Source organism: Lonchura striata, chromosome 2, assembly GCF_050655825.1.
Source record: "Lonchura striata isolate lonStrDom1 chromosome 2, ASM5065582v1, whole genome shotgun sequence".
NCBI lineage: Eukaryota > Metazoa > Chordata > Aves > Passeriformes > Estrildidae > Lonchura > Lonchura striata.
Window position 1 is genome coordinate 130,394,805 of NC_140704.1, and position 23,893 is coordinate 130,418,697.

At 39.1% G+C, this 23,893-nt stretch overlaps 1 protein-coding gene and 1 pseudogene across 3 annotated transcripts in view; one reads left to right on the forward strand and one right to left on the reverse strand.

Moving 5' to 3' along the window:
- Nucleotides 1–7,083: 7,083 nt before the first annotated feature.
- LOC146768423 (uncharacterized) lies at nucleotides 7,084–19,604 on the reverse strand (annotated as a pseudogene).
- The window catches only part of WWP1 (WW domain containing E3 ubiquitin protein ligase 1), a 58,439-nt gene continuing 42,813 nt past the window's right edge, over nucleotides 8,268–23,893 (forward strand). For 2 of the 3 annotated variants that reach the window (XM_021543174.4, XM_021543175.4), the window contains exon 1: nucleotides 8,270–8,411. The gene's annotated coding sequence lies outside the window, so the exon portion shown is untranslated. Of the gene's footprint in view, nucleotides 8,412–23,893 lie in introns of all 3 variants that reach the window. The other variant, XM_021543176.3, reaches the window with a different exon arrangement.

Below are 23,893 nucleotides of genomic sequence, written 5' to 3' on the forward strand. Positions count from 1 at the left end.
TATTTAAAAATATTATTACTCCCATCAATACCTAAAAGATTTTAAATAGCAGATTACATTTACATAAGTATAAATTTTATATTTCATTTTAAAACATACAACATGCACAAAATGCTAGTGAAATTTTAAGAATGATCTGGGGACAATGTGTCGCAGATGCATTACAAGAGAATAATAAGAAAATCAAAAGTGGCAAAGTTAAACATTTCCTAGTTTATTTCCATGATCAGTTTAAACAGTCAGGGAAGGCATGGTTTACTAAGATTGCCATGTTCTACCAAGGAGGTGCATTGTCCTAAAACTGAAATGCATTTAACTGCACTAAACACTGGGATTACTTATAAAGAAACAAAAAGTACTGTGCTGTTTCTTTATGAGTAATCCCAGTGTTTAATGCGGTTACCTGGCAAAAAAAGGACTTTCCCAAGCTGTTAAAACACATGCATGAATTTTTATGTCTATTTTATTGCTAGTATAGATATAATACTGTGGCCTAATTCTTATGTCCAACTGAGAAAAAGAAGAGGGGATTTTCAGAGACAAAAAAAAGTTTGAGGGCACAGAAGTTCAATAAACACACAGTCTATATTAAAGGAAGAGTGAACTCTCAGCTCTTAAATAAGCATGAACACTATACAAACCATTGTAATGTTAAGAAAAAGAATATATGGCTAAGTCTCAAAAATACAAATTTGAAGATTTCAATTTCTTAGTTTTTCTGATTAATGCTCAGAGAACATTCAACAAATACAAAAACTATTTGCAGCTCAAACTGATGGCTGACTGGTTCACTTAGGCCATGCTCTAACAAAGGATAAACACAAATTAAATTCACTCAATCATTTTCAGTTACACAACCTAAATAGGGCAATAAAGAAAAAAGGACATAGGGTTTCTTACAACAACCAAAATCTTGATTCTCTGACTGGGACCTCCAGATCACTACATTTCTCAACCTTTTCAACTGAAGGAGCACTCAACCTCTGGAAGCAAAACAAATTCAAAAGCTATCCTATGCTTACTGTGCCAAAGTAGAGACTTTGTCTTTTAGAGACAAATGAAAATAAAGGTTAAAAAATTAACCTAATTTTCATGCTCCTCTTCCCTTCTGCTTATATGTATGAGAGAATATGGCTGTGCAGGAATGTCCGGTTTTGACTTGCTTTTTGAGCTCTCTTTTGATTTTTATTGACCATCAATTACCCACAGACTATGGGCTGCATAGCATTGCTTTAGGTAGTGCTGCAATTAAATCACATCACCCAGTGAGCACTGGAACTAATGAACCTTGGTCTCTTAAAGATTTGTTTTTCATGGTTGATTGACTTTGGTGCCTAAGAATGCAAACTCCAACTGAAGCCTTCTCTTACAGTAGGCATTTATAAGGGCTGGCTGGTTTATTGTTTACTCTCTCCGTACTCCCCATTCTCCAGTGGTTAACAGTGTGCAATTTAATGATGTAGCTTTTCCTTTGTCTGCAGGCCTTCCAGGGAACATTTACAGAAGCTTTCTTCTATAGTCTGCCGCCTATTTTCTCAAGGAAAAAGAATTTATCAGATTTACTAGACATGTTTGAAGTTGGCCTGTGAACTCAAAAAAGTTATTACGGAGATGTAATTGCACAGACTTGGTAAGCATGGATCTTCCTTCCATGTGAATTGAGGATAAAATAACTTGCCATACTCTGATTTTTTTTTTTTTCCAAAACTCATTGAAAATTTATTGGTGAGAAAAAATACAAAATATTGCCACTGCAATATGAACAGGATAAACCAAACTATTTGTCTTCCCTTATTTAAATGCCCTCCCCATAACTCATGCCTTCCAAACAACCCTGTTCTCTTCCATTCTCCACCTCAAGGTGAGCTGCTGTGCTCCCACACTCTTCTGTGACTTACCACTTGCACTGGGAGAATAAAGAGTCCCTTATTCTCCATTATCTGTCTCTGTACTCATCTCAGGCACCTAAGCCACATTCAGCTTACTCAATATTTGTGCTCAGCCTCAGCCCTGCATCCAAGCCAGGAAAGCAGACATACTCCAAAAAAGTAACCCAGTACACAACAAGAGACTTCCAACAGTTGCTCAACATTATCTGCTACAATTTCAAGACAGAAGTGAATTTACATTAATACATTTCATGCTATTGTCAATGGGAAAACAGTACTTGATTAAAATATAATTATATTTTAGCTGTCTTTCAAATGCATTACAATATGTTGACATAAAATCTAAGGTTTCTGATTTTAGAGTAGACCGTGCAGCACCAGAATTAAAGGAAATTACAACACATTCTCATTACAATATAAAATGAGATGTATTGGTTTGTAAATTTCCCCCCCATACCCCCAAAATAAATCTAACACTCTACTGCTAAGAGGTAGCACAGAAACAACAACCCTTTGACAAGTTGTTTTCTTAGTTTTTTAGGATTTGGCACATAAACCTCTAGACTTACAAGAAAAAAGCAACAAATTGATTGCTGATTCACTGATGTCTCAATGATGATTAACAGATCTGAAAAGTTGACAGTATCAAGGTATTGAAATAACTGTATACGTGACACATTTAGTAAGATATTTGTACACAAAAAAATACATTTTTTGGAACTGTAGATGAAAATCAATGAGTTTTAACCCCTCAAAAATTAATTAATTCATTAAAAATTTAAAACTTTTGAATTAACAATTTTTGGTCTTGGAAAAATGTGTAGGGAGAAGAATCTCCTTGGAAAAATGTGTAGGGAGAAGTAATTCCAAATTTGTAGACAAAGAAACGAATATTGTCTAAATCCAGAGGCAAGAAATTTTATTGATTTATACTAACTGGAGTCAAGTCTTTGCAATTTTCATTTGAATTTCTCTACAATACTGCTTTAAAGACCTACTCATTTTAATGCAAACACCAAGCTGTTGTGAGGGATCAAGTTAAATTAAATGTACACAAGGTGATAACTGCTATGTGTTATTTACACTACTACATATACAAAACCCTTATATTACAAACTTGAACATGATTGTGCCAAATACTGGACACATAATAGCAGAATCTGTATCTCACACCTTAAATGAGGAATAACATATGCATACTTCTGACAGATGGAAATAAATAAAGAAATAGGACTAAATAATTGGATGGTGCAGTAACCAAGTTTCTTAACCATTGTGAAACTGGAGACTTTTAATTATATACAATAAAAAGTGACTAAAGTAGGATTCTACTCTAAGTGCAACATCAAAAAAACCACATAACAACATAGGGACAAACCCTTATCCCTTACTTACCATATAAATAAGATATTTTGTAAGGACAATACATGTTTAAGGTATAATATTACAGACAAAAGCATGTATATAAGTCAAACATACACATACTCATTCTGCTTTCCGAACACAACACCCATGGAATCTGGGAGAGCAATATGAGAAGACTCTGACCAAATGCCAAAAGTGCAGACATTCAGTTGTTATAGGGAGTGTTTATTGTCCTGGAGCAAGAGCCAATATTGTGCATTGAAAAACCATTGATTAAAATGTCTGAACACTGTTGGGAAGCAGGACCAGAAACTAAAACTTCCCAGCTGCTCCAGCCCATGTTCCCGAGCTGCTGAGTTGTCCGGCATTACCCTGCTGCACTACTTCAGTGCGCCTCTGCAAAGCTCCACAAAGCTGGCACAGGAAGGATCATCCTGGTCCCAAATGAGACAGCACTAATTGGTCACAGCCTGACTTGAAAAGAGAGATTGGTTTGAGTTTAGGAGGGCACAGAACACAGATTATTTTAGATTCTGAGTTCTCCAACCATGACATTCTAATGCTTGGTGATCACTGCTACCATGTTGCTCCCTGCTTCTCACTGTAACCTCTGTACCCTGTATTGATTTAGATCTTTTCCATACTGGATACACCTTTAACCACACTTCCCTGATTCACTCTTCCACAGATCTTAGGTGACATATTACCCACCACCTGGACCCCAAATAAATTAGGCATAAGCCAAGTAGTATTTTTTTACTGCAATGAGGAGACATCAGGTGCCTGCTGCCAATGCGTACAGACACTGAGTACATCCACTGGCAGACTTGGGTGACTACATCTACATGGTTTTGTGGCTTATGCTTTTGAAGGTAAAATTTACATTTTATCTAAACCACAATTCAGGTGCCTAAATGGTTTTTTGAATATGGTCCAAAGAAACTTGTCCAAAATTTTTCTTACTCTGCATGAGTTTTGTAATAATAAATCTCCATGTAAAAAACCAAAAAAACCCCAACAATAACCAAGGACATTTTCCCTCTACTCTCATTAGACACATTCCATGCCCTCCCCTCCCCCCCCTCCCCTGCCCCCCCCCCCCCCCCCTCGCCACATTTGGAAATTAGGGCTGAGTAAGCAATCAACATAACCATTTGCATTTAAGGCTTGTATCATAAAACTTTACTCATTTCAAACAGAAACCACACTGACTAGTTTTGTGTGCCTTTGCTCAGGTGAAATCAGCTTTCATTGGAGTCTATTAATGGCAGAAATATTTGGTTTCAGCCTCATGTTTTACTACTGCATTACTGTTAAGGAAGTTGGAACATTACACTTCACTTACACTTTTCTACAGAAGTTTTTAAACTATTCTGCAACATTCAGGGATTGTAGTTGTAAAATGTTAGAGAAATCAAAGAAACAGAAATGCAAATAGATGGTATTGTACAGTAATTGTATGGGCTGAGAAAGTCATTAATTTGCAATTGTACTGGTTTACTGCCTATTGAGATCTACAAGAGTTCTACAGAACAATAAATTAAGCAAAACTACTGTCACTCAGACTTTCCAATTAAAGGCTAGTAGAGCCCACTGCCACCCCTGTTTGGGCAGCTACAACAGAGAAACAATTAGTGAAAAGGTAAGATATAATTCCAGACACTGGTTACACTCTGATCTATTAAAACCTAAATATTGCAATAGCCTGTCTGAAAATCCATGCTTATCAAATGTACACGGTTCAAGTATACCAGAGAAGATCTATTAAAATCTGAGGATAAACCCAGTATATTCTGGAGTCTGTTTTATAGAGATCTGGTCTGAATCCAAGTTCTCCAAAACTGTCCTTACTTTGTAAAGAGTAAAGGAAAAAAAAAAATCAGAAATACATAAGGAGATGCTGTTAAAATCTTTCACTAGTATCATAAATTACTATCTCAGGAATGTTGTGTATAGAAGATACTCTTATATTTATTGAAATCTTCATGCAGACCATCTTGCAAAATTCCAACTTTGGTTGATTTGTTTTGGTAAGTTTAATGGCTTATCAAATGCTAACTGAGGTTAACTTTTGTAAAGGGATAGTGAAGGGGTTAATAAAAACTCTATTTCACCCTACAAAGAGCAAAACTCTAAGGTAACAAGGACACCCAGACCTACATTAATTCCTGCTAGCCTTCAGCACTGTATGATAATCTGTAATCTTTTCTGGCCAAAACAAAGAAGAAAACAAACAAAGGTGCTTATCTGCAAAATGAAGACACTGTATTTGCACTTTCTCAGGTATAAGTATACACATATAACTCCATAACTTGAATGTTGTCAGCAAGTTGTCAATGCATGGCTTTTAACCATTAAGTATTTAATACTATCAGGGGACTGGAATGTGAGGCGGCTCTTCTATGAAGACAGGCTGAGAGCATAGGCATTGCTCAGCCTGGAGAACAGAAGGCTCTTGGGAGATCTTATAGCACCTTCTAGTCCCTAAAGAGGCCTACAAGGAAACCAGAGAGGGACTTTTTACCATGTAGATGTAGAGATAGGACAATAGCTTTAAGCTGAAGGACAGTAGGTCTAGATTAGATATTAAGAGGAAATTCTTTACTGTGAGAGTGGTGAGACACTGGAACATGTTGCCTATAGAAGTTGTGGATGCCCCATCCCTGGAAGTGTTTAAGTACAGGTTGGATGAGGCTCTGAGGAAAACCTGGTCTAGTGGAGGGTGTCCCTACTCATGGCAGGGAGGGTGGGGAACTGGATGAACTTAAAGGGGCTTTTCAATCTAAATCATTCTATGATTCTATGTTTCCATTACCTACTATTCTAAAAGTAGTCAGAAATATTGAAGAGGTTTTATAAGACATTTATAACCTAACTTGTGGCATTAAGAAACTTGGGACATTTTGCATTCATAAGGGATCAAATGTCTTTTAAGATGGAAGAATACTTGGAATGTCACTGTTCCCCAAAGTGAGACAAATGTATGACAAAATTTGTTTTGAAACAGGGAGGAGGGAAGCCAGAAAAGCCCCTAACTTGTCTACAGAGTATTAATTAACTACACACTTCTCATACTTCATAAGGCAAGAAAGAAGAACTTTTAAATTTTACACATATAGTAAGAAGTAGTGCTCATACTTTCTATTAAGTATCAGCATCAGATTACTGATATTAGTAACAAGCAAAGTTTTATAGAAGAGAAATTACTATCTTCTGCAAAGACCAGAGATAGAATGGTTCCATGCACATCTTCACCCACCCTTTGCAGCTGGGAACATAATGCTACATCAATTTCAATTAGATCGCTTTACACTAGAAAAACAAACAGCCAGGAAAGTGAGATGGAGCACGTTACCACACTCTGAAAGTGCTACCAAAATATTTTAAAAGTGGTTCCTTGTAGTAAGCAAGTTCCTAATTTTGGACAACCTCAGAACTAAAGAGGGACTCTAGTTTTCTTTAAATGCAAGTTCTAATTGTTGTAGAGAAAATAGTATATGCTGAATTATGTAAATCAGAGGGATTAACTTGGTTGGCTTGCAATTAGCAACTAGGTTGCTAATTGCATACAGCTCATCTTACTGCCCATGCCAGATTTTGTGAGTGTAGAACCCATACATTCTGTTACATTTGCTGTGTACAGAAGCTCAAACCATCACAGTTTTCAGTCACTTGTATTACCAGTCAAGAGAAGACCAGTATTTTTTTCCTAGAATACTCTGAGATACTTTTAAAGCTGGACTGTAAATACTGTTTCCTTTGCAAACACTGTTTGGAAACTTTGTTTTCCTGTAGATTTTCTAAGAAGAATGAATAGGTAGGAAAGTAGTACTTTTGAGAGTATTCCTTTTATTGCCTGGAGGAATTTACATGCCCAAATCAGATTGCTGGCCCCCATGTTATTTTTTAAGAATAATGAAATACCGGACGTTGCTGAAAGCTGCTTAAGGGTCTCATACTGTAAGCTTTTGTTCCTTTCAATTAACAGTAGTGCTGGACTTTCTGGGACAACCACTCAAAGGTCTTATGCCCGAAAGTTCGTGCTACCACTGCCTCCACACTCCACAGCCTTATGTTGTACGGCACGAAGACAAAGCTTCATTAGTCTTCAATGTAAGACACAACTTTAGCTCCACATACTTGTGCATATGTAGCTACTTTTGGGTTTGTAAATCCGCAGGGGAGGCCCGAGACTCCTGCCAGGGGAAAGCCGGCCCCGCGCCCGTGCCGGGGCTGCCGCCGGGCGGGCGGTGTCTCGCCCCGCAGCGGGGCCGCTCTGCGCCGCTGCCGAGGGCTGCGCAGAGCTGCCCTGCCGCCCCAGGACGGGAAGGGCTGCGTTACTCCGAGAGGGGGAAGAGGTTCCGCGGTGGAGGACGGGGACCGGCCGGGGGACGGTCTGTCACGGCGGCAGAGCTCCCGGCGGGGCACAGCAGCTCGCCCTGCCGGCACGGCCGGGGAGGAAGGGCGGGCGGCGCTGGAGGAGACACCCCCCGCCTTTATCGCTCGTACCGCACCGGGGTGTGCTGGCTCTCGGCGCCGCACAGGAGCCTTGTCGGGGGACAGCGACTCGCAGGAGCCCTCCTTATCCTGCCCCAGCAGGCTCCGTCCCACGGACCGTGGTCCGGGGCTGCAGCCCGGCCCCGCCTCCCCCAAAGTCGATTCTGTGCTCTCGGCTCTTCTCCCCGCCGCGGCGCCCGACTTGGTTCAGCCCGGGGCAGGCGCTAGGAATAAGCCCTGTCCCCTTTGAAGAGCCTCGGCTCAGGCTCGCCTCTCCCCTCCCACCGCCGCTGCGCAGTGCTCGGTCCCGACCGGGCCCTCCCGCCGGGGCGGCTCCAGCGGCTCCGGCTGCAGCTCCACAAGTTCCTGCTGCCCGTGCCCCGGGCGCGCGCACGAGGCTGGCCCGGCCGTCAGCGGCGCCCGGCGGGAGCAGCGGGAGCGGCGGCGGGAGCGGCGCCGGGAGGGGCGGGAGGAGCGGGAGGAGGGCTGTTGTGCGGAGCCGCCGATGCCGCTGTGAGATGGCATCATTCTGCGCGGCGGCGGCGGCGGAGCGCGGCGCGGAGGGGTGAGGAGCCGCCGCGGCGGCGAGGAAGCGAAGAAGAAGAAAAGGGTGGAAGGAAGGAGAAGGAGGCGGCGGCAGCTGTGAGGCTGCGAGCCACGGTGAGTAAGGGCACAAACCAGGCTGTGCCGCAGCCGCTTTGGTTTGCGGTCTCGTCCGGTGGAAACACGGCTGCCGTCCTCGCCGCCGCTCGGCCGTGGGCAGCCGGGGGGGTGGGCGCTGCACGGGTGCGATCTGCCCCTGTCACCGAGGGGCGGGGAGGAGGGGAATGGGCGTGGGGGCTAAAATGGCGAAGGGAGCCGTGGTGAGGTCTCGGTCGCTCCTTTCCGGCACTTGGACTCGTCGCACCCCTCGGGCTGTACTGGCGGGGGGCGGTGGCTGCTGCTTCTCCCCTCCCGATGCCCCACACGGTGTTCGGAGCATTGCTGCTTCCCTGCCGCCTCCCGCTCTGGCTCGCGTCTGGACAGGGCTGAGGGCCCCTGGGCCCGCACCTGGCGAGGGGAGGGAGGGTCGGGCTGTGGTGAGCCTGTGTCTCTGTGGGGCCGGGGGAGAGGGAGGGGGAGTGTCGCCGGTGTCCGGTGTCAGGCGAATAACCTTGTTTATTCCTGGCTACGGCCTTTGCGAGGGTGACGGCGAGCTGAGTCGTGACCTGTGTCAACGCTGAGTGGATTGCGAGAGGCTTTAGTGGCCAGGAGTCAGTGAGGCAGCTCCGCGGCCAGCCCTGGCTTATGTGCGGGCTGGAAGCAGAGGAGAAGGATTTTGTTACGTTTCTGTTCACCTTCCTTTGGCGAAGCCGGGGAGGGAGGAGGTGAGGAGCCGTGTGCCCTCCTCGGTGCGCTGCTGTCGCCCCTCACGGTGCCAGCGCAGGGAGCACGAGGTGTTCTCGGTCAGCGCTCAGGTTATAGGTGTCTGTTCGTCTCTCGGGGTCCCTGTGATGGGTGTTCGCCTGAGCAGACTGTGTGAATTGAAGACCTCAAAAGACGTGTTTGTGTCCTTTATCTTTGTTTATGTTGTTGCAAAATGTTACAACTCAGTGTGTTTATTTTCTTGATTTTATTTGTGATTGTCTTATTTTTGGAATGATACCAATTCTCATCCCAGTTTAACTGGGATGATCTAGCTCTGCTTCCAGATCTATAAATGTTTAAACTGTACATCAAAGAGAGAAAAGGCCTTTACACCGTCTAGTCATTTTAATGGGAGCTCTTCGATGTTTGGGTGAAACTGTAAAAAAAGGTATTCATAGTTCAGTTGCATTTTCACAGGGCAGCTGTATCTTATAAAAAGTAATCAGGATGCCATGGATTGAAAAAAAAAACTCAGGTTGTGCAAGTTTAATAATACTGGTTTACTAGGAGATGCAATCACGGACTGCAGGTAGCTGTGTTATATATGGTCATACCTGTAAAAGACAGTATGATCTTCATAGTAATAAGTCTACTCTTAAAATTGGTATACTGGTTTAATATCTACAACATAGAAACAAATGGACTGATATTAGCTGTGATAATGCTTTGCTAACTTGAACTGGTTGTATATTCAAAAAAAAAAATTTCCGTACTGCCTTATCTGAATCCATGTTGGTCCAGATCTAAACTGAATAACTATTTCTGGTCGATTTAAATACTAATAAAGATTAAATAAATTTACTTAGAGAAGAAAATCTGAGAATTTTTCATCCTTTTGAGAAAAATTTTGCAGCTGCAAAAGCACAATTTACTTGGATTCATGACTAAGATGCTTTTAAATGGGGCAACTAGAAATACTTTTTGTTGATGCTGCTTGTGAACTTGTGGGTTTAGAATTCCTGTATCACCTCTTCAGTGCGGATTTTGAGCTATATTTTAAAGGTCTAGTCCCGTAAGTGCTTCTAGCTTGTGAGCAGCTTAGTACTATCTGTGGACTTCCCCCAGTGACACTGTAGAATAATTCCCTTAAATACAAAATTATACTTGGACGCTTGAGAGCTTTGGGACTGATTTATTCTCTTGGTATGGGACACTTTGTTACCAAAAGAATACGGATTATTTTTGTTTGTAAAATAGTTTGCATTTGTTGCTAAATATCAGTAAAAAACCACTGTAAGCCAGTATGTTTTTGTTAAAGGGTTTTCAATAAAGTTTAAATAATCACTTTGCCTACAAGTGCTTCTTAAATCACAGGAATACCGATGGAGTTCAGAGCCAACCCCTTTTCTTGAGTCTGTGGAACCCTTGGAAGGAGTAATGTCTGCTAGTTTTACTGCTTTTCATCTTCCTTTTTATCTTTCAGTATGAAGTTGGAAATTTTGATAAGTTGGAATTTCTGCCCACTTCCCTGTTATTTTTCGTGAGAGAATGTGTGTGGGGAAAGAGATTCCTTCTGGGTTTTGGACAGGAAGAATCAGAAGTAAGGATCTACAACAGGGAGTTGGTATCACATTCAATTTCTTCATACTTCTTATGCTATTAAAACATTAAACTTAAAAACTAAGGTGCCGTGATTGGAAATATCACAACCTAAACCATGTCTGTTAATTGGAAATGGCTTCTCTTTATGCATTTAAAGCAAATACTCATTGTTAGCTTAAAAAAAATCCTGCAACCACAAAAAACCCCAAGTTCATTTTAGAATTGAGATAATGAAGTGTGAAGGCTAGGTGAGGTAATGGAGTGATAACCAATATAAGTGCTTGCTGCAAGCTGTCTTTAAGTGATTCTTTTAAGTTACTTTTAGCTATGTTAAAAAAATTCTTCCAAAGGACTGAAAAAGGAGTGAAGCTACTGATAAAAATGTTCTGTCTTTTAGGCAAGCCTCGTACTGCACTCGCCTGCTTCTGCAGAGTATAACATTCACCTGAATTAAAAAAAAAAACAAAAACAACCCTTCTGGCTCTGCCAGAAAATCAGTTGCATAGTGACTCAAAATCAGAAAAGCTGCTCCAGTGTGCCTGTAATAAAGTATGTAAACTGGGGCAGGATTCCCCAGTTTCTATGGTAGTGTCATATTAGCAAAAATCCTGTTATTTTTCCTGTCCTTGCGAAATTTGTAAACCAGAACTGCTGAACTCTTCCTTTGAATTCTGAGTTATGCAATGCATAGTGACACTCTTCTATATTCTTAGGTCTGTGCCCCAATGCAGGCTATAAGAGCTGGTTACATCCAAGTCCTTCTTTCAAAGTTTTTTTGCCATTGCATTAGTAGGCCACTTTCTGTGTTGGTGTTCATTCAGATTTACTGTAGTATGCTGAAATTCTTCTGTGGTTACATAAAGTGGCCATAGGTAAGGATCATTGGAAATACTGGAGGTGTCACCACTGTTTTCTTGAAGAAAAATAGTATAGCTGGAAAGAGAAATCTCCTCTACTTATCAGCAGGAGTTGGGAGTGTCCAGAAGAGGCATTCCAAAGGTTTGTTAAAAAGAAGTCTTAAGAGGGGTGCACCATCTTTCCCTGCCCTGCCACTCTCCCCTGTAGAACACTGACATGGCACAGTTTTTGCTGAAATTTACTGTGATACCTTTAAGAGAGAGTAAGAGGGAATTTTTTGTTTTTAATTGTTTTTTGTATGTGAAAGGCTCTAATTACTGCTGCTTACAGTATGTATGTGCTGTGTTTGAGGACCTGATAGTTCAATCAGAAGCGTATTTAAGTTTAGCTCTGTTTTCCAAGTGTAGTGTTGCTTTAGAGAGAAACACTGGAGCTTCCAGGGAAGCTGCCAGCTGCCAGAGTGGTTATAGGATGTCAGAATTGTTTACAGGGGAGAGTACTAGGGTTTTTTTGGTTTTGTTTTTGCCTTTTTAAGAAAAATTTCTTAGCATTGCAGGGAAAGTATGTCAGGACAACCTTTAGGTTTCTTTTACATATAGGTCTACTAATTATTGCACATATAGTAAGAAGCAATTAGTCATTGCAGGTTTACATGACTGTTCTGCTGTAGTTCTGTAGCAACCTATGTATGACAAAGAAACAAATATATTTTGATTCCCTCTCCCCTGAGTCAGTCTTGAGGACTGTGTAAATTGTTAATCTGATGCATAGTTTGATAATTCAGTACTGTTAAAAAAATCACTTTTAAAATCCTGTTAAAAGAGAGTATGGCTTTGGATTTAACTTATAAATTCTATGGATTTTGAAGAGTCAATTGAAATTTACTGAGCTGGTTGTGTTACTTTAGAATAGCTTTTGACTAAAATAAAGTAATCAATAAAATTGGAGTGAAGCATGTGTTTAACAAAGCAGATTGTGTTCTTCGGTTTTTATTAACCACCATTTTTCTTTCCATTGGAGTATGTTAGATATGCTTATGTTCTGCTTTAAATGGCTAGCATCTGAGCATACTTAAATGTAACTGGTTCAAAACCTGAATACTTTTTTCTGAATAAAATTATCTGTTACACAGTAAGACAATCTCTTGATTTGTCTTATGTATAAATGGCATTGAGAATGCAAATGCATATTCGTAACTGACTACTCAAGCAGTTCAAACAGCATAGAAGTACTCCCATCTACTTCGATTCCATTAGGATTTTAGGCTTATTTTGTGCAGGATGTTGTCTTGAAGATAGAAGAAAGCAATTTAAATACTGATGAGAAGGGCAAGTCGGATTCTAAAGATAAGCAGCAAAATAATTCTTGTTTATGCATTTAAGTGTCTTCACCTTGCAGCCTGAAGTGGGCAGAGGAGAGCTCTCATCTGTGTTTCTGTGAGCACAGAGAGCAGTAAACAGGATACTGTGCACACATTTCTCATTACTGGGGTTTTTAACGCAGCTCTTTTGCTATAAGATCTGAATGGAGCTGGAGATTATCAGAAGAATCCTTTAAAAAAGGAAGCAACTAAAAAGTTTTATCTGTTCCTCATATAGGTGGGTGAAGAATATAAGAGGACTTTGGATTGTATGCACATTTCAAGGTAGTCAGAAATTTCTCAGTATAAATCAAATCAAATAGGTTGTAGTTTTAGAATTGGCTAAAGTAAACAGGAGAGATAAAGTTGATAATCTCTAAAATTGCACAATATGCTTTGGCATCAGAATTGAAAAAAATAACACATATCCAGTTTTGAAACAGAGTGCTGTGGTAGTTCTTGAGAAATTCAGAAAAACTTTTGTTTGTTGTTTATAAGGATGAAGTAAAACTGCTGAACAGATAATGATATCTTAGTCTTGAAAGCTGACCTTGTTTTTATTAACTGGTGTACCAAAATTACATACACAATTCTCTTTTGTATTTCCTAGCATCTGTGATGATGTAAATTATGTTTGTAAATTTAGCCATTAGAAAGCAAAATAAAATATAAGAGGAAAGCTCAATAGAAGATGAATAGTAGTAGGATTGGAAAACTTCCCTTTTCTCCTCAGGTTAGAAGTGTGGAAGCTGCTTCTTAAATTTTAGTTCCCTTTTTTCCTGCATTCTTGGCACAATTTATTTTCCACTTCCAGCTATCTTTGTACAGTGTTATCTTTTTAAAAAACAATCACTTTTCTTACTCAGTAGTTGAAAAGATTCTGGGCTTAATAAAAAAGAAAGAAAAATATGTATTTTGATTTCAAGATGCCAGTTACAAGGACAGGAAAAAATCAGTTACTACTGAAAATCTGATGAAAGACTCATATCTGTATGTCATTCCAAAATAAAATAAATCCCTGGCTGAATGTCTTGCAAGAGACTGCTGACAAAACGTTGTTATGGGATAGTGAATTAGGCTGCATTGTTAAGGGAGTAGATATGGGAAAGAAAACTATTTTGAATCTTAGTTCATAATGTGATGAAAAAGTCTTCTGCTAATGAACTGACAAAATCTTTAGGTAGTGAAGTATTTATTGAATAGTGAAAGTTGAACCTTCAGATGGAAATAACAGTGGGTAGTATAATATTTGGTGATAGGTACATTTTTTGTGTTAACATAGAAGACCTAATGTGTGTTGGGAAGAGTAGCTAAAACTATTCCTCAAAATGAGGTGTAATGAAGTATTTGGTAAGAAGAACCAAAGAAAAACCAAAAAGAACCATAGTTAAGAATTGTTTTACAAAAATGTCCTGTCAGGAACGGAGTAAAAATCTAAATGTTGGAATGTATTCAGAATATAACATATATGAGCTTACACACTATTTTTATATTACTTACATAGGCATATTTGTTACTATTCTATGGTAAATGGTTTTGGGAATTGTCCAGATATTTTACAAATGAACTGTTGGGTTTCTTTGTTATTTGTATTCAGTGTTTGATCAGGAAAATATAACTGATTGAGGAGAAAACTATCAGAATAGTACTGCTTTTGTGCAATTAAAATGAAAAATGTTGTTAATTTTTGGCATTAAATAAAAGTGTAGAGAGGCCTCTAGCACAGGCCTACTGAACCCTAAATATTAAATATATTAAATACAGCTTTCAGTCTATGCTTTTAATCCTGCGTCATACAACTAAACAAAGAGGTGTTAGAGCACACTTTGAAAAGTTGTGGAAGGTAGTCTATCAAGAAGTAATTCTTACACAATTTGGTTGTGATTGACTGATGTATGATTCAAAATAAGGAATAAACAGGCAAGGAGAAAATCAATTGTTAAGAAATAGGGATTTTAATAAAAAAGATAATACAGATTGTACTTTAGTACATAAAATAAATGAATTTTAAAATACTTTCAAAGAGCAAGTATTCTAGACTATACTCTAGACTGCCCACTGTAGCCTTTTTTTGTTACAGTTTGGTTTGGTTATTTTTTTTGAATATAACTGTCAGGGACAGCCTACTTTCAGAGTTGGTTGCTGTTCTTGTTTCTTGTATAAATCTGTAGTGCTGGTTGCTTCAGTTTCAAAGCTTTAAAGGCTATAAGAAATCAAAAATCATTAAATAAATCTTTATTAGCAGAGACATATCCTTTGGGCTTATTTTCCTGCATATTTGGACATTTTGTATTTCAAGACCTCCCTTACAACAGGGGGGAACTAAGAAAATTTTTCCAGATGTTTAATGACACTCCACAGCTTAAAGACTGGTGTTTCTAAAGGGTGATATAGAAGATGTAGGTATAGACTAAAGAATAAAACAGACAATGTCATCATGCCACTGTTTCTGTGCACAGTGCATTCCTAGCTTGAATGAATGCTTTTTTCAACTTTTGGTATTTTTTCAACTTTTCCATGTTCTGCCCTGTCTTGAAAGCTGTACAGTACAAATGGGGAAGGCACAGTTGTACTGTGTCCAAGAAAGGACAGCAAGAGGAAGAGAGATTCTTATGGATGAAGACTAAGAGAATGACTAAGCATTTTTAATGCTCTTGAGGCCTGTGTGTTGACCATATCTTGCAAATGTATATTTTGTGGGTAAAGGATGGTGGAGATGCTTGTCTCGCCTTTAATATCAACCCCACAAGTCCCTTGAAAATCAACCTGAATTAGAGAATAACTTTGACATCCTTCAGTGGGAAGCTGGTCTTTTCTTTGCACTTTTTGTGGCTGCCTGGTTTCAAGGGAGTGTTGTTCTCAAGAATAATCTGTTAATCATTTTAAGTTTTATAACTTAGTACTTAGTCTTTGCTTTTCTCTAGAAAGGATACTGACCTTCGTGAGAGTGTGTTTTCATTCACTGTTGCTTTTGTAATGATGTGTTAAACTTAATATGCAGAGTATTATTGTGGTTCAGTATGGGCCCTTGAGAAGTCAAACTTTGGGCCCTTCTGGTAAGACCTGTGTTTTATTAATTTTCAGGTTCTCGACTTGTGATTTTTTTTTTTTTTTTTTTGTAGTTAAATTCTGGAATCAGATTAACTCAGACTAAAATTGGATTGGAAAATAATTAGCAGAAACAGGCAACTCTTTGTTTTAAGATGTGAGAATTATTCATCAGCTTAGAGCCTTGATAAGGATCAGGTTGAATTCTCTTATCACTGTAGAGACTGAAGGGCTATTTTTGAAAAAGTAAATGCTTGGCTGAATGCTCTCAGGTAGCAATAGGTAAGATTAGTGCAGTCTGTGACTGGAAGTAGGACAGACATGTTTTAGTGTTTTAACACTGCTGAGATTGACAGCTGGAAAGAGCCTTGCATAGCACTTTTAAAATATCAAATATTCAGAGAAAAGAGAGTGAGAACATGCAGTGAATTCTACTTATACCTCTTTGAGCTATTTTTTGCGATAAAGTTACTGGTGAGAGGTGGATCACATCAAATGTCTTACTGACAAAAATTGTGCAAAACCCTTTCTGCCACTTTCTCATAACACTAAGTAGGCTTCTCTTCCCCTCTTTGAATTGCTGTTTTTTTGTGACTTACCAAAACAATGGGGAGGGTGGGAAGTTATTTTGTGGAGCAGTAATAATGTATTTCCCATTATTGATATTCCTTAGTCACCTTTTTTCATGTCCCATAAAAGCATAGTGGGGGGATGTAACAGTAACAGCAGCACTCTCGGTTAACATCTTTAAAGTTGTTCCATGTTTGCTAATTTTGCTATGGCTGCAGTAGAGATGTGTTTACACCAGTGAAAGCTATCGTAATTAATAAGGTGGTGCTGACAGACACAAATTCCTGTGAGTGGATTTTGTAAGCTATCTGAGCACTCTTGGTATGTGCTCAGACTCTGCCTGTTCAGAAGCTCATACTTCTCCATTTTACATGTGGTGAAAATAGGTTACCTATGTAGTTCAATAGGGAAGTACTTGTATACCTTTACCTAGGGGTTAAAGTTTTCTGTTGGCAGTGTAGGTACACTAAAATCTGCCCATATTTTAACAATCTATCTTAATATATTGCTCTATTGCTCTTGATACAAGTCTGATGAGCAATTATTTAGGATTCTCTATAACAGATGACAACCCAGAAAGGCTTGTGTAGCTAGCATGTTCTGGCAGATGTGAGAACTATTCAGCTAAATATTAGAATTAAGGAGAAAATATTCTTCCCTGATTTCTTGACATACGTGTTGGCCTTTAACTGTCATTGTTCTGTTCAAGGAACCTGGAAGTTGTTTACTCTGTTTGTTGCACTGTGTGTATTTTTTTAGCTATAACACAGAGGAGGCATTGTAGTATTTTTCATTTTTTGGCATTGTAGTAGGACCTAGAAGCATCTTTGTGATTAAGATTTGCAAGCAATGCATCCTGTAAATATTTTGCTGTAAGTTGCTCTCTAGCAGTGGAGCTAGGTTCTATACAGACTAGTTACTATTCTTTGCTTCATGTGTGTTCTAGACCCTTCTTAGTTGTAGTAAAAAAGGCACTATGCACTGCTGCAGCTCAGACTGATTCAGAGCTTTCTGAAGTGTTTGTGTAGCTTTTAAGTCAGGCAGTGTAGAGAGCTTGAACTCATGCTGCAGTCTTTGCTCAGCAAGCACATGAAATTGTGTCTCCTCTGCTACGCTGTTGAACTTTGTGAAACTCATGGGTTGTTTCAGAAGATAGTACTTCTCAGTTTATTTTAACTGGATCTGGTGGTGAACAGATTCACTTAGAGGGATGGAGATGAAAGGAAGAGGGGGAAGAGGCAGGTGGTCAGTATGAATCATGCATGTGATGTTTGGTTGGGAAAACAAGGCTAAAAAGGTCCAAGTATAAGGCAAAGCAGAACAGGCAGATGTGTGCAGCGGAATCATAGTCATTTGTCTGAGCCTCTTGCATAACACTCAAAAATAAAGCTTTTGGTAAACTTCTGTAATTGTACTATATTTTTTCTTAGACCCTTATATGAGGCTGGTTATATATTATAGATAATGCACAGATCAATTCTAAATACAATAATATTTATATCAGACCCAGTGTGAAGAATGCTAGAATTTGTCCTAAGGAGGAGTAGAGAGCATGACTTATGAGGAGCAGCTCAGGATACTATGTCTGCTTAGCTTGGAGAAGGTGAAATGTAGAGATGATGTCATTGCTGTCTAAAACTCCCTTATGACAGGGAACAGATAAGGAGGTGCTGATCTTCTGGTGTCCAGTGATAGGAGGTGAGGGAATTGCTTAAAACTGTTTTGGTTTGGTTGGTTAATAAGAAATTCTCTGCTGAATCATGGAATGGCGTATGTTGGAAAGGATCTCAAAAGTGGGGTCAAACACTGGAACAAGCTCCCCAGGGAATTGGTCATGGCGCCAAGCTGTCAGTTTGCAAGAATAAAATAGAATACAGTATTGCAATTAGCAGGGACCTACCGTGACCCCCTAGTCCGCCTGCCTGGGCAGTTCAGGGCTGACAGCAAGGTAAACTATGTTGTTAAGGGCACTGTCTGAATATCTCTTAAACACTGACAGGCCTGGGGCATAGACCACCAGTCTGAGAAACCTGTTACAGTGTTTGACCACCTTCTCAGTGAAGAAGTACTTTCTTAGGTCAGGTTTGAACTTCCCCTGACTCAATGTTGAACCATTCCTACGTGACCTGTCACTAAATGACCTGGAGGGGAGATTAGTGCCTCCCTCCCCAGTTTCCAATCAGCAGACTTGCTACTGGTATATTCAACTCCAGTATCCAGATCACTGATACAAATATTGAACAGGACTGGCCCTGGAACTGAGCCTTGAGGAACAGCACTGGGAGAGGTCACCAGTCAGATGTAGTCCCATTTGGTACAACCCTTTGAGCTCTGCCCTTCAGACAGCACTTCACTGAGCATACCATGAACCTGCTTATCCCACAGTTGGGCAACTTGACCAAGGAAGGATGTTGTGAGGAACAGTATCAAAAGCCTTGCTAAAATCTGTCATCTTCCCTTCATCCACAAGGTCAGTGGCCTTATCCTAGAAGGATATAAAATTAAACAGGATCATTTCATGATCACAGCTGCCAAGACAGCAACCTACTGTCACATCCCCCACGAGTCCTTTTGTATTCACAAATAGCAAGTCTGGGAGGGCATCTCTTCTAGTTGGCTCACTGAGTACCTGTAACAAGATGTTACCTCCTGCAGACTTCAAGACCTCATCGCAGTGGTATGTTGTTCCTGATATTAATTGAAATCTTTTATAAGGGCAAGGGCTACAAATTCATGGGTTTCCCCTAAATTGCCTTGAGAATAATTCATCAATGTCTCATCAATGGCTGGGGTATCAGTTGTAGACACCTACTGCAACAACTCCTTTTCTTCCATACCCCTAATCCTCCCTCAGGGGCTCTCAATCACTAACTGTAAGGCTGTGCAATCAAACCCTTGCTTTCAAACGGAGCAATTCCTCCACCTTGACTGCTCTGCCCATTGCTCCTGAACAGCCTGTAGCACTCCATCCCAGTGCTCCAGCCATGAGACTCATCCAACCAAGTGTTACAAACACCAGTAACATCACAGTCCTGGGAACTGACCAGTCCATCCTGTTCAGGAAGCATTCAGACGGTGCTCTGAGATACTTTTAACTTTATGTTAAAAGATGTTTTATGTTGCACTGTGTGGAGTCAGGAGTTGGATAGGATGATCCTCAGGGGTTTCTTCCATCTCAGGATGTCCTGTGTTTTAAGAAGAGTTACAGTTTGCTTTCCAGTTCAGTTCTGTCTCTGTGCTGCAGGGTTGGCAACTTGGAACTTAGTAACAAAATATTTACGATGTATCAGGGACATTGAAGTATCTCTGGAGAAGTGTGGGTTTACTGTCAGGGAAAACTAGTGCTTTGTCTTACTGTCAAGGCCTCATAAACCTTGGAGGAGGGGAGTGCTGAAGCTGAAATTCTACTTCTGTGAAAATAGATGCTAAGGAAGCCACTACTCTGTCTATACCCACCAGTATGTGCTGTGGCCTTGGCAAAAAGATGAGACGTTAAATGCTTCTATATTCTGGCTTCTATGTTCTGGCTGGTCTGAAGATTTACTCCCAAAATTATGTTGATGAAACAGAAAGCATGATAATATTCTCATAGTATTCATTTGTTTCGTTGAAGTACTAAAACAAATGTGGGTCCTTTTCCAGGCTTCTCAAGTAATTCTCATGTTTTTGGGTAATACTTGTAAACTTAGATAAAGGAATGAGGGATATTTTAAGTTGAAGATGGTTTTGGTAGTACTTTTGAATTTTAACAGGAGAAGCAAAACATTCTGCTGGCAGAATAATTCTGGGGGTCCTGGTGGACATGAAGTTGAACATGATGCAGCAGTATGCCGTGGGGGCAAAGAGGGTGACTGGTTCCTGGGCTGCTTTAGACAAAGAATCTTTATCATGTTGAGGGAGGTGGTCCTTCCCTTTTATTCAGCACTGGTGATGGGGCGACACCTGGAGTGCTGTGCCCAGTACTGGGCTACTCAGTACAAAGTAGACATGGATGTGCTGGAGAGAGTTTAACTCAAGGCCATCAAGATAATTAAGACACTGGAACACCTGAAAAAAAAAAGTTTCCAATATTCGCTATTAGCAGAACATATGTCCTTCAGTTATAAATGTTTTGAACAGTACATTTCACTGCCCTTTCAGGTTTCAGTTCTGTTTGTATAGATAATATTTATGTGCTATGGAATAGTTTTTTCATTTTTTTTAACATACATATTTTAAACTCATCAATACCTAAGGAACTGGAAAAACTATTAGTAAGAAGAAAGTACTAAAGGGATCTGAAGGAATCTTATGATCTTGATAAGTATCTAACTATTCTGTTAAATAGTTTCAAGTTGTTAGCTTTTCATTTTTATAAACTATCCTAGATTTTTATTTAAGGTAGAAACCTGTATTTCAGTTCATCAGTATTTGTCTGACTCAAGCAGTAAGTTGTTGCTCAACAAATGATGGTCTTTACTACAATCTTGTCCTAGAATACTGTCACTGTGTGTTTCCATTGTGTGAGAAGTAAAATCAGTTCTCTTAGCATTATTTTATATGATCAGGAAAAAAAGGATTTCCATTCCTAGTATTTTCTAAGCTACTGAACAATGACTTAAGTTAATATTTATAATACTTGTACAAAGGGTATCTCATAGGTGAGAAGACTGTTCACCACTACTCAGTGCATCTTACAAATTTGCTGGCTAATTATTAAACTTACTCTATGGTTCTGAATACATTTAGTACCATCTTTTGCATTCACTTTGAGCACAGAACTCTTGCTTAAATTGTTTTCACAGGGATTTTGAAAGTTAATAATCTTTCCTTCATTGAGCCTACTGTCACATAAGTTTGGATTTGTAATATTTCAGGTTCTTTAGCTTAATGCATAATTTTAAGACATAGGTAGAAAACCTGATTGTAAGCATGCATGCTACTTTGTTCTATTATTAAATATTTTTTTATTTTGTAACATATGGCCTTCATGTGTACTTTTGTGTTGAATAATTAAAATATCTCCCAGAAAAATTTTAAATTATGTAGGTATAAAATGCAAAGAGAAGAATATACTTAGGACTGAAGTTTAAAGGTAGTAAAGGTGAAAACAACAACAACAACAAAAAAGAGGTTTAAAACCAGGAAATGTTTAAATTCATGCAGATTAAAAGGTATGGGAATTGGCTGCTTGGGGCAAAAACAGTATACCAGAAGGTGTGGAACTTGGTTTAATCTGTGAAAAAAAAAAAAAAAACAACCAAAAACCCAAAACATTTCAATGTCATATAAACATCTAGATTATTAAATTAACTTGAAATAATCTAAGATTTTCAGGTTAAGGCATCCAGATTAGAAATCAAAGGTTAGTGTTTGTGTTAACTTGGACTTTGCTTTTCTCTCATATGTCTAGTAGGAGTCACACTGTTTACTGGGCTTTGCTGCTGAACCAGTTCTTTCAGCATATCTGTAAGAATGACAAGAAACCCACCTGCTGCTTAATGGTGCTTCATTACTCCATAGTTCTTGTTCAATTCATTTACTTAATTTCAATTAACTGAAGCTTGTCAAGGCTTTTATTTGACATTGAAAAAAATCTCTTTGATATTTTTGCAACTTCTAATAATTTTAAGTGTGACTTATTGCCTGCTTAACTATTACAATATGTTACAGCTATATATATGCTTTTAAAAGTCCTTGCCAGCTAGAAAGATGTGTAATGTAAAATAATTAAAATGATAGCATAGCTAGGCAATATTTTTCTTTTCTTAAAGTTTGTTCTTGTGTTCAAAAAATTTTGGTTCCTTAAGAGTGAGTGTAACAGAGTGCATATGTGAAAGAGTTCTTCTAATTGGCTCAAGTATGTCAAGGTAACATTTTGCCAGCTTTATTTTAAGTTGACATTCTATTGAAAGGAATCAAACCAGCAAATATTTTCATTAAGTGTATAAGATGTCCATGAATATAGCTTTTTACTGGAAGCTAATGTTCACAGGAATAAGGTTGTTTTTTCTTCCCCCCCTTCCCCCATACACCAATTAATTGCTGATTAATTAAAGCTAATACCTTAGCATTAGCTTAGCTTAATTAAAGCTAATACCTACATGATGTCTTGTCTGTGTCCCTAGTCCATTGTACCTAAATCAAAATATGTATTGGGCTTCACTGTATATTCCTGGTTACTGTATATTTGTTCAGTAAATAGAGTAGAACTGTGGACATTCTGAATTGGCCTGAAGTAGTAAATCTTAGAGGAAGAGAGCATCTCAAATGGAGGAATAGACATGAGATTTTTGTGAAGAACACATTAATTTTGTCTTCAACATGAAGCAAATGTTAAGTGGGTCTCAGAAGGCCCTACTGGGGTTTGTGGAAGACATCTCTTACTGATAAGTATTTCCCTTTCTTCTTAAAGTGGCACTTGGTTTTTGTGGTAAGTTTTGTGGCATTTAAGGAAAGAAAAAATTAAGTTCTCTATTTGCCTATGTGCAAATATTACTGTAATTTTGACTTCTGCTGATTAGAGCTATCCATATAGGGAATGCCAAGTCTTTGATTTTTTTTTTTTTTTTTTTTTTTGTTAGTGTTATAGAGGGCAAGAAGAATTGTAGAAATGACTCTACTGTCCTGCTCAGTGTAAGAAAGGCCAACACATTTTTGGGTCTGCAGATATTTCTCCATATCTATTTCAGATCTGGTTTCTGTTTGTGCATATCAAATTACTGAGGTTCAAAGTTTCCTATGGCAAAAGGTGAAATCCTTCATTTTAAAAATGATAATAGAGTTACTGTTTCTCTCTGGAAGTAATACAGTTTTGGTTCTTTTTTTCAAAAAACCCAGTTAATTAGACATGTGTTCAATTAGCTGTGACAAAATCATCCGTATTTTTAATGTTGATAAATAGTGAAATGGACTTTTCAATCAGAATTGTGGTGAATAAAAATTCTGGATTTTGAAAGTCTTAATGGAAAGAATTTGATTAAGAAACTTACTTGTGTCTGACATAAGACATTTCTTTCCTTTTTTTTTTCTTCTTATTTTTACATTGAGAAACTTGCTTCTGACCCTATACTTGCTGATTTTCAGCAGTGTGGTAACTCTCTTCCCCCACCCCAGCCTTGTTTCTTTGGTGGAAGAAGAGCACCTGGAGGCAGGACTAGAAGTGTGGATGATTTTCTATGCTACCCAACAAAGTGGAACAACTGTCTTTTCCCAAAAGATGCTCACACAAGTTGCTTTATCGCCCTGCATGCTCTACCATGGGCAGAGTTTCCCTAGAATCTTTCCTTCCTATACCTCTATTCAGAATATCAGAGCAGCTACACTACAGAAATTCTGACCTACAGCCTCCTGAAGTCACTGTTCACTTCTCCAACCT